At 44.7% G+C, this 11,047-nt stretch overlaps 1 protein-coding gene across 16 annotated transcripts in view; it reads left to right on the top strand.

Moving 5' to 3' along the window:
• The first annotated feature begins 3,821 nt into the window (after positions 1-3,821).
• The window catches only part of ADD1 (adducin 1), a 57,708-nt gene continuing 50,482 nt past the window's right edge, over positions 3,822-11,047 (top strand). For 15 of the 16 annotated variants that reach the window (XM_048943410.1, XM_048943406.1, XM_048943408.1 and 12 more), the window contains exon 1: positions 3,822-3,946. The gene's annotated coding sequence lies outside the window, so the exon portion shown is untranslated. Of the gene's footprint in view, positions 3,947-4,328; positions 4,466-11,047 lie in introns of those variants that run through there. The other variant, XM_048943400.1, reaches the window with a different exon arrangement.

The following is an 11,047-nucleotide window of genomic DNA, read 5'->3' as shown; positions in this document are numbered from 1 at the left end:
GAAAGATGTTCCAGGTGTAGCCTCGCAGGCTGTCTGTCAGGGATTCAGTGATTACACTGTGCTTTGATTTACGCTGTGCTACCATTCATACCTACTTATTTTTCCAAGTAAATGGCAGCTACACCTTAACCTGGGGTGCTGCTGAAAATTTGCCTTTTTAAAAATATGATTTAAAAGACTTCAAAATTTGTTGTTCTAACATTAGAAAGCTTCTCCCAAGATAATTTAATTTTCTCCTGCATGTAGTAATAATAAATACAAAGCTTTAAACAAAATAATTTTTTTCCCATGTTTTAGCCCTCTTCATTGCTTTGAACTTGCCCTAATATCTTCTTTTTCTTTCTTTCTTTGTTTTATTCACCATGGTCTGTTTTTGAAGTCCCAGCTCTTCAAAAGGTAAAACTTCTGGCAGTGGCAGTTTTTCTCCTATTACTAAAGGATAACTTTCTATAGTTTGCTATAACTTTCAGCAGCTTTAGTAACTTTGGAACTAGCACAGAAGCAACTTCTATTGAACATAAACATAGTGTGCCTTCTAGCCTTATGAAGTCATAAATGTTGCAGTTAAAAGAATCTGCTTTATTGGAGAAGGATTTTGGCAAAACAAATCCAGACCTCCACAAGCAGTGTTGTAACATTATGAAGAGAAAGCTGGTTTCTTGCTTTCTTTTTGGCTAAAGCTATCACTGTATCTTCCACCTATTCTTTTGCTATTACATGAGTTGTATCAAGAAGCTTATGCAATAACATAAGCAAAACTCTTATTAACTGACTTGAACCATGAAGCTAGGTTGATATTTAATCTGAATAGTGTACATTTTTGTGATTCCATCCTAAGCATAAAGTCAATATTTTTCACACTTAAAGCCAAAATTAGCCTCTCAGTTTATTATTCTCAGCGTACGTAAAATCTCACGGTTCTGCCCTTTCCCCACCTGTAGCTTCAGTTCTCTTTTTTTCAGATGTGATTTTGGTTATGGGGGGAGATCACAGCAGACCAGAATGTGCTTTTCCAGGTGGTTGTTCTGTCAGATCTTCTCATCTATATATGCCTTAAAGAACAGGAAACTTCTCCTTCCTTACATAAACAAGTGAAATTAGAGAAGTTAAAAAAAACAGGCCTCCCTTCTGTGAAGAATATGACTGCCAGGACAAAAATAAACTTTCTAATGGTACTTTCGAGATAAACTTACCAACAGTGACCAACTTTTATAATCCTGCACTTAAGTCATGATATTTTATTAATACTGTTCTACACAGATGAAGTTAAGACACTCCATTACATCACTTTTTAAAAAGGCATTTAAGTATAATAATTTCAAAGAAACATTCCTCACAAGCTTTTCAGTAGTAGTGCCAGATGGGCACAAGCTCACTTGTACCAGAAGCATCCCATTCATCAGCAAGATTTGGAGGCCCTTGGGTACTTCTCAAAGACAATTGGTGTTGGCCACCTAGGGAAGCAAGTCCTGCCCAGAAATGCCCAGTACACAGACTGTCAGAAAAGAGAAGCTCAGGCAAACCAAGAGGGAGAGAGATATTTTGATACTGTCACTTACACTTTATGGGTAAGAAAAGCATCCTAGAACTGCATACATGGAAGGGGCACACCCTGTATAAAGGAGAAGATACATGTTTTAATCCAGATTTGTGACATCAACCACGTATCATGCTTCTTACAGGTAGCCGAGTGGTTTGAGCGTTCAGGACTGCTAATGCCAAGGTAAAGACTTGTGTAAAAATAATTGTGCAGTATTTTCTGAGGCCTGGTAATGTTAAACTAAAGCAACTAGTGTAAATGAGCATATTCAGATAGATTTTTTTATTTTAGATGCCTTGACATTCTGTAGTGCAGTACTGCTGATGACTGAGTCTGGACAAACTTACTGCAGAAGAATCAGCAGCTGGTACATCTATACCAACTGAGCAGTGCCAAATTCTGATGCTTCGTCTGAACACTGTACTACCTGAAAATATCTGGTAATTTTTAGTGTTTTTTTTTTTAATGGACCAGTGAGCATTTTGCAGTATATGTACAGATGTGTATATAGCAAACAAAACTACAGGTAGCAAACTTGTCTTGGTCATTCTGTCGTATCTCTCATAGGTAGGGCAAAGACCATGAAGGGGTCAAATACCATGGCTAGATAAACACTGTATGGTTCATATTATTGCGCCTTTGGTTGTAGCTGTAGTCCTGTAAAATGAACTGGTAAGAGCTATTGAAGACAGACAAGCCTAAAATATCATAGCAGTGCTTTTTCAGATTCTCAGTGCCACAGTTGAATAGTACTGTATACTGCTTTAGTATGCTGAGCATGTGCGTGCCCTCTGTTACACTTTTACCCACGAGATCCCACCTTTGCTTCTGTGCCACTGCTGACTTTCATGCAGCTCAAGAACCTGCTCAGGCCAAAAACTGAATTGGCACGATTAATAGTGTCATACATCAGCTTCAGCAGCCTCTGGCTACAGAATGAGCTGTTTGAGCCTGCTGATTCAGCAGAAAGCTGATCTTGCCCCCTCACGCCCCAATTATTCCATCAGAATAGTTCAGTGAAACGATATATTCTTTGGCCTCAGTACTGTGCAAGGAAGTTGGAAGGGGAGCGCAGGAATGGTGACCTTGGGCAGGTCACAGGGTAGTACAGGAGAAAAAGACAGGGCTAAAGAACTGCACCTCCTGCAGCTTTTTAATGTTTTCAAATGTTTCACCATCAGATTGAACAGTGGCAATTGATAAAACTCAGCATCTGATCAGCCCAAACTGCTCCTGGCACAGCTCCCTGTAGTTACAAACACATTAAGTCAGCACTGCTAGCAAAACAAATTATGTTGCCCTTCCCTGGTCACCACTTCTGACCTTAGCATCACCCTTCCTGTTGGCTCTAATGTTCTTATAGCCAGGGATAGAAAAAAAAAATATTTTAAGTGAAAACAGTATTTTTTACCAAATATGTGTGTATGGATGAGTTATCCCATGTACTTCACTAGACAAGAAAAAGAGCTTTATGTATTAAAGAGGTGAAGCAGGCGCCAAGCTGAAGGGGAATTCTGCCGTCGTCACCCACGTGCCGCGGGGCAGGCGATGCAGAGGCGCTGAACCTGGCGGAGCACCTGCAGCCTTCTTCGTTAGACTGAACCAGATGGAGAGGGCGATCTCGTGCGTAAACACACCGCTGGGTCTAACGGGGTTTAGTACCAGATAGAAGTGACTTTATTTAATGCGTGGGGTTTACAGCAACAGTTCTGCCCAAAAACAAACATTCAAAATGCAGACGCTGTTTGCTAATTGTTAGTGATTACAACAGCAAATGTGATTAGGCATGCCTACAGCCAGCACTGTCTTGCTATTGGATTTGCAACAGTTATCCCATCTACTTTGCAACTAAATCAGTTTCCAGCGGTTGAGACCAAATTCAAGTTCTCGTGTGTCTCTACAGCCTGCGTTTCAATTCTAAGCAGCGAAGATTAATCGCCAGAAAGCGCAAAGCAAGGCTGGGAGTATCTTTCTGTCGCACCGCTCCTCGGCATTTACTCGATTGCTGCCTTTCTCTCTCGCCGTGCGCTGCTCCATTCCACAGCGAGCCATCTCCACACAAACTCCACCCGCACCCACGCCAGGCACACACAGCCGCGCTCGCCCCACCGCGGACTCAGGTCTCCGCCGCTGCCTCCCCTCACGCGCCTCCCGCCCCGCGGCCGCCTCCAGCCAATGGCGGAGCCGCTTGCTCGCCGCGCTCGCGCCCTCCAATGGGCGGCGCGATTGTTGGCCTGCGGCCCGGGGAAGCCGCACCCTGTCGGGCGGGGGCCAAGGGGGGGGGCGGAGCTCGGCGCTGGGGCCAGTGGCGGAGGCGACGGGCTCGGCGGAGAGGTTGCCCGTTGCGGCCCCGTCTTTCTCCTTTCGTCGCGCCGGTGCCCGCCGTTTTTTCTCATCCGCCCTCGGGTGAGCGCTGCTGGGGCGGGCCGGAGGGGGCGAGGAGGAGGAAGGCGAGGGGCGTGCGCGCGCTGCGGAGGAGCGCAGCCGTTAACGGTCCGCGGCGGGCGGGGGCGCGGCCGGCGGCGGCGGTGGAGGCGCGCGGGGCTGCGAGGGGCAGGAGAAGGAAAAGCGGGCGGCGTCGGTAGCGGCTCGCGTGGCCTCAGGAGGAGGGGAGGGGGTTGTGGAGACGCCTCGAAAACAGACGGCCGGAGCGGGGGGTGGGAACGCGGCTGCTGCAGCCCGCTGCGGGGCGGCGGCGGGAGGTGCGATCCGGGCGGGATGCGGCGGCTGCGGGCAGCTCTGTCAGCCGGGCGCCGAGTTGCTGCTGCTGCTGCTGCTGCTTCCAGCTCCGATGCCCTCAGCGCCGCCCCCGCCGTCCTTCTGCCTCACCTGGCCGTTCTGCGGCGGGCGCTTGTTTTGTTTACTCTGCTGGAAAACGGTGCCTGTCCGTGTGTCTGCTTTTTGATGTCGCACGTCTTTCCGCACGTAAATACTCTGCAGTCTTTGGGGCGTTCTAAGGGTTGGTTGTTAATCTGCGTTGTCTTTAGGTGAAACCAGCCATTAGGGAAGGGGGAGAGATCCGGTCAGGCTGGAAAAATCCCCACGGTTGTGTTGAGACGAGCACTGGGTGGTATCTTCACGAGGTGCTGCCAATATTGTTTTTCTTTCTGCTCTCTGGGAAGTTGCTGCTGATCATGAGTGTTATGTACCAAAAGCGTTTCAGGGGACCGTTTTTCTATGGTGACACGTACCTCTATGGAGCTCTGTGGAGCACTCCTACCTTCTGCTGGTGGGTTCTCGAATCCTCATGCTGCAACAACTGCCAGATATTTCTGTATGCCTTGTAGAAAGCTACAGGTATCTCTGAGCATGGATCAGAGACTCCTTAGAGCTGGAAGGGACCTCTGAGGGCCATTTCGTCCAACTGCCCTGCAGTGAACAGGGACACCGCAGCTAGATCGGGTTCCCCAGGGCCTGATCCAGCCTGGCCTTGAAAGTCTCCAGGGATGAGGCATCAACCACATCACTAGGAAACCTGTGCCTCTGCCTCAGCGCCCTCATGTAAAAGACTTTTTCCTTTCATCCAACCTAAATCTCCCTTTTTTGAGCTTACAGACTGTTTACATCTCTGGGCTTTGTAACATGACCAAGTGTGCTGATGGAAATCAGTAGTTCCTAGCTGTCCCAAGTATTATTCTTACTGATAGAATAAAGATTTAATTTTAAAAATAAAGAAATATAAACTTAGACTTCTATTTCTTTTGTCAAATTGATTGATGTAAGAGCTGTGTTTCTCAATTTTAGAGTTGTATTCTGACCCCATTTGTTATTATACAACAACGGACTGGCTCCTCATTCTGCAGCAGGTGGCTTTATATTCAGCAAGCCAATTTGATGTGATCATATAAAAATAGGCTTAAGTGAACATAATGTCTTATGGAGTTTGCTTCAGAATTTAAATCTGGTGGTTTGCTCAGAGTTTGCAGGAACTGAAAGCTTTTACATCTGTGCATCAGAATGCTTGCATGTTTAGGTATTCTGTAATTTTGCTGGCTTCCTGTCTTCTATATGAGGCTCCACGTGGGATATACTTCTTTAGCCAAAAACAGTAGTGCTGCCTGAGCGTTTTCTACTTAATGTTGGTGAATAAAAAGTGATGTGGGAAATCTGAATGTCATGCTTCATCTGAAAGAAGCACTTTCACCAGTGCATTTGCCAGTGAGTTCATTAGGGTATGGTTCACTAATGCAGCAGTGAAGAAGGTCATTTAGTGAATCAGTATTTTTCTGTGACAGTTTTTCAGTGTCTCCAGCAGAAAATGACTCATCTCTGTTGTCATTCTTTGAGGTTCACCACTGGTGTTGAATGATGTTTTGTAGGTACAGAATCAAGTCATTTGGTGAGAATATGTGGCCAAACCCATTGGAGTACTGAGAGGCTTACATGGCATGAAGCTGCTTCTGCCCCATTTGAGTCTGGTTTTGAAGGCTGGCTTCCCAGCATGGAGTGCTTTTAACAAATCTCCTTTACCAGCATTCTGTGAAATACCATGGAAGAAAAAAGCTGAATTTCCAATTGGCTAATTCTGTAAAGAAATAAGGTAAAATATTATAATGGGAGGCTTCAAATGAGGAGAACCACATTCAACATGTTGGTTGCTAGTAAGCATCCAACTTCTGTGTGACAAGTACCTTCTGTATCTGGAGAGGTTAGGCAGTAAGCCATGTATCTCCTACTTTCTGGAGTTGTAGTTTTTGTAACTATTTAAGAACTAACAGTGGTGAAGATTGAGTCATTTGTAAATCCTGGTGTCGGTCCAGTGACTGACTCCTGCTTAAAGGGGAAGAATAAAAAGAAAACTTATCTATGCCTTTATGAGGAAGCATGTCAAACAAGTGTCGCCTTGGTGTTCTCGTGTTTCATGTGTCCTCACTGTGTGGCAAACTAAAAATAATGCTAAATTTCTGATGTTAATGCCTTTTAGACACTTAGAGTTATTGGTGCTTCATATTTCAAAGTCGATTGAGGAGACAAGCTGCTGGTTCTGCTGAGCAGGGTATTTGACATCTGCTGAACCTGGCTGAAAGTCTTCCATTACCTCATAGAACTGTGTTAACAGATTCGAGAGCACTAACTTCTAACTTCTTTTAAATAGCTGTCCTTCAATTACATGAGTTTTGGAGTTTTCACGCATTTCATCTATGCCTAGTCTTGCCTTTTATGTAACATTTCTCTGCAAGAGCGCTCTTTTTGCGATAGGGTTGAGAATAGCAGCTGAACAAACCTGTTGCTTAAGGAAGTTTGGGAGTGTGAATCACATATGGCAGTGCACTTGTTGAGGAAAGCTTCTGTTCATTAGGGATGGTGATGCTTTAAAAGTGTAAATTGTACAGATATTTCCATTTATGGTAATTTTGGCCTTAAAATTACCCTTTTATTTGGAGAGGTAATGGAATGGAATGTTCAACGTGGCTTCGACGAAATCCATTATCATCTCAATAAATTTCTGCTTTTTATTGAAATTCATCCTGGTAACCTTTGGTCAGATTGAGGAAAGAAAGCAATGTTTGCATCAGTCAGAGGATGTTGTTTACTGCAGTCTTGTCAGCCCAGCAGTCTCAGTGCAGTTAGTGGTTACAGTTGTGGGGGCAGAGGGAAGAGCAAAGATTGTGGGAAGCACCATTTCTAGAATTACTGTTTCCTCAAATCAGGTACGAGCTGGGGTAATGTCATTTGTCACAAGGGCTTTGGATTAGCGTTCTGACCGACCGCCCAGGTCCTGAGTACAGTTCAGGTATTACTGCGACTTGGGGAATCGTAGAATTTATCTGTTCATCATTTCAGGGCAAACTGAATTTTGGAGCAGAGCTGAGTTTGAGGAACTGCTGCCGGTTGGGCTGGCTCAGCCATCTGTATGCTTGCAGGCTTTGGTGGGTTGGCTCTTTGACCCTTAAGAAACTGAAGATGTTGTCCTTGTAGGTGTGGCTCAAGAGGACAAGAAGTGCTTGAACACCTGCCCAGCCTTGCTTCCTGGGTTGTGTTTTGAGAAATGATCTCTTCCTGCTCTGGGTGCACTTACTGTTCAGTGGCGGATCCGCCTCTCAACCTCCGACCAGTTGTGTTCGCAAGTGAGACTTCAAAGTCTTTCACTGGCGGCTGAGTGGCTTCCCTGCAGATTAATTAAAAATCAAAATATGTGAAGAAGAGCACATTTCAGGTCACTTTTAAAACTGGAGTATCAAGAACAGCTCTTCAAAACTCAGATTTGGAGTTTCCATGCTCTTCAGATGGGTCAAATATTGCTTTCAATTTGTAATTGATAAATGCATTGTGTTTTCTTTCTTTTTTAAATTGCTATCTTTTATAGCATGTGCTGTGTATTGTTTTCTGATCTTGACTCATGAAATGCAAAAAAAAAAAAAAAAAAAAAAAAAAAAGGAATAAAACATGTTAGACATGTTAGAGTTTTGAGCTTTTCTTCCATGTACCTGCATGAATTGCTGAGAAGAAGCCACGGAAAACATGAGTGGTAAAGGAGTAGTTAATCAGTAGCTCTTTATGGCATCTTTGATACTTTCTCATCAGAAGGTAGGTTGAATCTTGGTACTTATCCATTCAAACACAACAGATAAGGAGAAAAATCAAATTAGCTAAGATCTTTTTGATTGGAGGCAGTAAGTGTTTTAAAACAACTTTGGGGTAAGAAACTATAATTTGACTTGCAATGGAAACTTGGTTTATTTTAGATTTGCTTTCTTTTTCTATCTATGCGTCAGATTTCTATGGTGCTATCTGTGTGTTTTATCTCGGTTGTGGTTCAGATCCTACAAGGTCGGGTACACAATTTCAGCTTTGTTCTAGTTAATGAAGTTTTGCCAGATGGAACAAGCAAGTGTTTGGGCAACCCTGAGCACATGAAGGTTGTCTGCTTTTCTGTTCTTTTCTGGTAGGTTGGTTTGGATTTTTTGGTTTGTGTGTTTTTAAGGTTACTTAGAACTGTGCATATAATTATTGTCCCAGCGTTCTCACTGTGAAGGTGAAAGGTGCAGAGTACTCAGTGACTTTAGTTCTCTGCTAATGGATGATACAGTTTCTTTAATTGTCACTATGAAGTACTGCTGAAAGTCTGTAGAGTATGTTCGCATGCAAAACATCCATTCCATGTAAGATTAAGGGAAGTGGGGCATTGCTAATGTCGTGCATTAACCGAGAGATGCAGCATACTTAGTTGTGCTTTTTCTTCTTCCAGAAAATCTTGTCTAGCGCAGCATTGCTTATTAATCTTGAATGAGCACAGCTTCAAGTGTTTCTGAAGCACAGGGCCTTAGTTCCTCACGTTGTCACTGCAGCTTCTGAACACATAGCTGCGTTCAGCCAGCCTTAAGTAGTGAAGCAGTTACTTCAGGAATACTGAGTGCCTGATGTCACTTAATGATGACCTAAGTCACACAGTTGTGCTCCACAGATCGCAGAATCACAGGGGCTGGAAGGGTCCTCAGGAGGTGAAGTCCAACTCCCCTGCTAAAACAGGAACCCTGCAATGGGTTGCACAGGTACACATGCAGCTGGGTCTGGAGTTCAATGTTTCCATTGAAGGAGGCTCCACAAGCACTCTGGGCAATAAAGAAGTTCTTCTGCATGTTAGTACAGAACTTCTTGTGTTCAAGTCTTAGGCTGTTACTCCTTGTCCTATTGCTATGCACTGCCAAGAAGAGCCTGGCTTCATCTGTTTGCCTCCCACCTCCCTTTAGATATTTATAAACATTTATCAGATTCCCCCTCACTCATCTTTTCCCCAGGCTGAACAGACCCAGGTTACTCAGTCTATCCTCATTCAGAAGATCAGAATCATAGAATGGCCTGAGTTGAAAAGGACCTCAAAGTTCACCTAGTTTCAACCCCCCTGCCATGGGCAGGTTGCCAGCCACTAGTCCATGCTGTCCAGCATCTTGTCTTGATGCTCCATGCCCTTTACCATCTTTGTGGCTCTCTGCTGGACTCCTTCTAGGACATCCCTACGTTTTTTGCACTGGGGAACCCAGTACTGGACACAGCACTCCAGGTGTGTTCTTGCCAGGGCAGAGTAGAGGGAGAGGATCTCCCCACACTCTTTAATACACTGCAGGATACCGATGACCTTCTTCAAAAAAGGCACATTTCAGACTTTGCAGCTCTGATGAGAACCCTCTGAGCTCAGTCAGTTCTCAATCCACCTTGCTGTCCACTGATCTGTCCCTCATTTTTTAAGTTTCATAACAAGGATGTCGTGGAAGATGGTGTTAAATGCCTTGCCCTTGGTGATCCGTGTTAACTACTCCTTTTTCTCTTCCATTTGCTTAAATATAGCATCCAGAACAAGTTGTTCCATCACCTTTCCAGGGATGAAGGTGAGCTTTGTATAGTTTCAAGGGTCCTGCTTCTTGCCCTTTCTGAAAACAGGAGAGATGTTGGCTGTCCTCCAATCCTCAGGCACCTCTCCCATTAGCCAGGACCTTCCAAAGATGATAGTGGTTCAGCAGTCACCTCTGTCAGTTTTCTTGGCACAAATGGGTGCATCCTAATGGGGCCCTTGGATTTGCGTGTGTTAATTTTGGCTATGTGCTCTCTGACCAGATCCATCTCAACCTAGGGAAAGTCTTCCTTTACCTGGACACTCTCTTACCTCCAGAGTCTGGGATTCTTGAAGGCTAGTCTTAGCATTAAAGACTGAAGCAAACAAGGCATTCAGAAGCTCTGCCTTCTCAGCATTCCATTACCAAGGCCACCATATTTAGTAGGGACCCACGTTTTCACTAGTCTTCCTTTTACTGTTGACATACTTTAAAAAAACCATTCTTGTTATCTTTTACATCCTTTGCAAGGCTGCATACCTACAGGCCTTATATTCTTATACATTCTTATATTCTTCCCACGTGGACAGGCAATTTTTCCACATTTAATGGACCACCTTCTTTTCTTTCATCTTGTCCACGAGTTCCTTGCTCATCCACGCAGGCCTCTTGCCACCTTGCCCCAGTTTCTTACTCTTAGGGGTGCACCAATCTTGAGCTTCATAGAATCATAGGATCTCCAAGGTTGGAAAAGACCTAAGAGATCATCCAGTCCAACCGTTCACCTATTCCCAATAGCTCCCACTAAACCATGTCCCTCAACACAACATCCAGCCTTTCCTTGAACACCCCCAGGCTTGGTGATTCCACCACCTCCCTGGGCAGTCCATTCCACTGCCTGACCACCTTTTCTGAAAAGTAATACTTCCTAATGTCCAGCTTGAATCTCCCCTGCCATAGCTTGAAACCATTCCCCCTGGTCCTATCCCTAATGACACGAGAGAAGAGGCCGACCCCCAGCTCACTACAACCTCCGTTCAGGAAGTTATAGAGAGCAATAAGGTCTCCCCTGAGCCTCCTCTTCTCCAGGCTGAACATTCCCAGCTCCTTCAGCCTCTCCTCATATGGCCTGTGTTCCAGACCCCTCACCAGCTTTGTTGCCCTCAAAAAAAAAAAAAAAAAAAAAAAAAAGTAGCTTGGAAAAAGTGGTGCTTAAGCACCAACCTGCTGTGCTGGG

This window comes from Lagopus muta, chromosome 4, assembly GCF_023343835.1.
Source record: "Lagopus muta isolate bLagMut1 chromosome 4, bLagMut1 primary, whole genome shotgun sequence".
Taxonomy (NCBI): Eukaryota; Metazoa; Chordata; class Aves; order Galliformes; family Phasianidae; genus Lagopus; species Lagopus muta.
The sequence above is the reverse complement of the archived record's forward strand: the minus strand, read 5'-3'. Positions and strand labels throughout refer to the sequence as shown.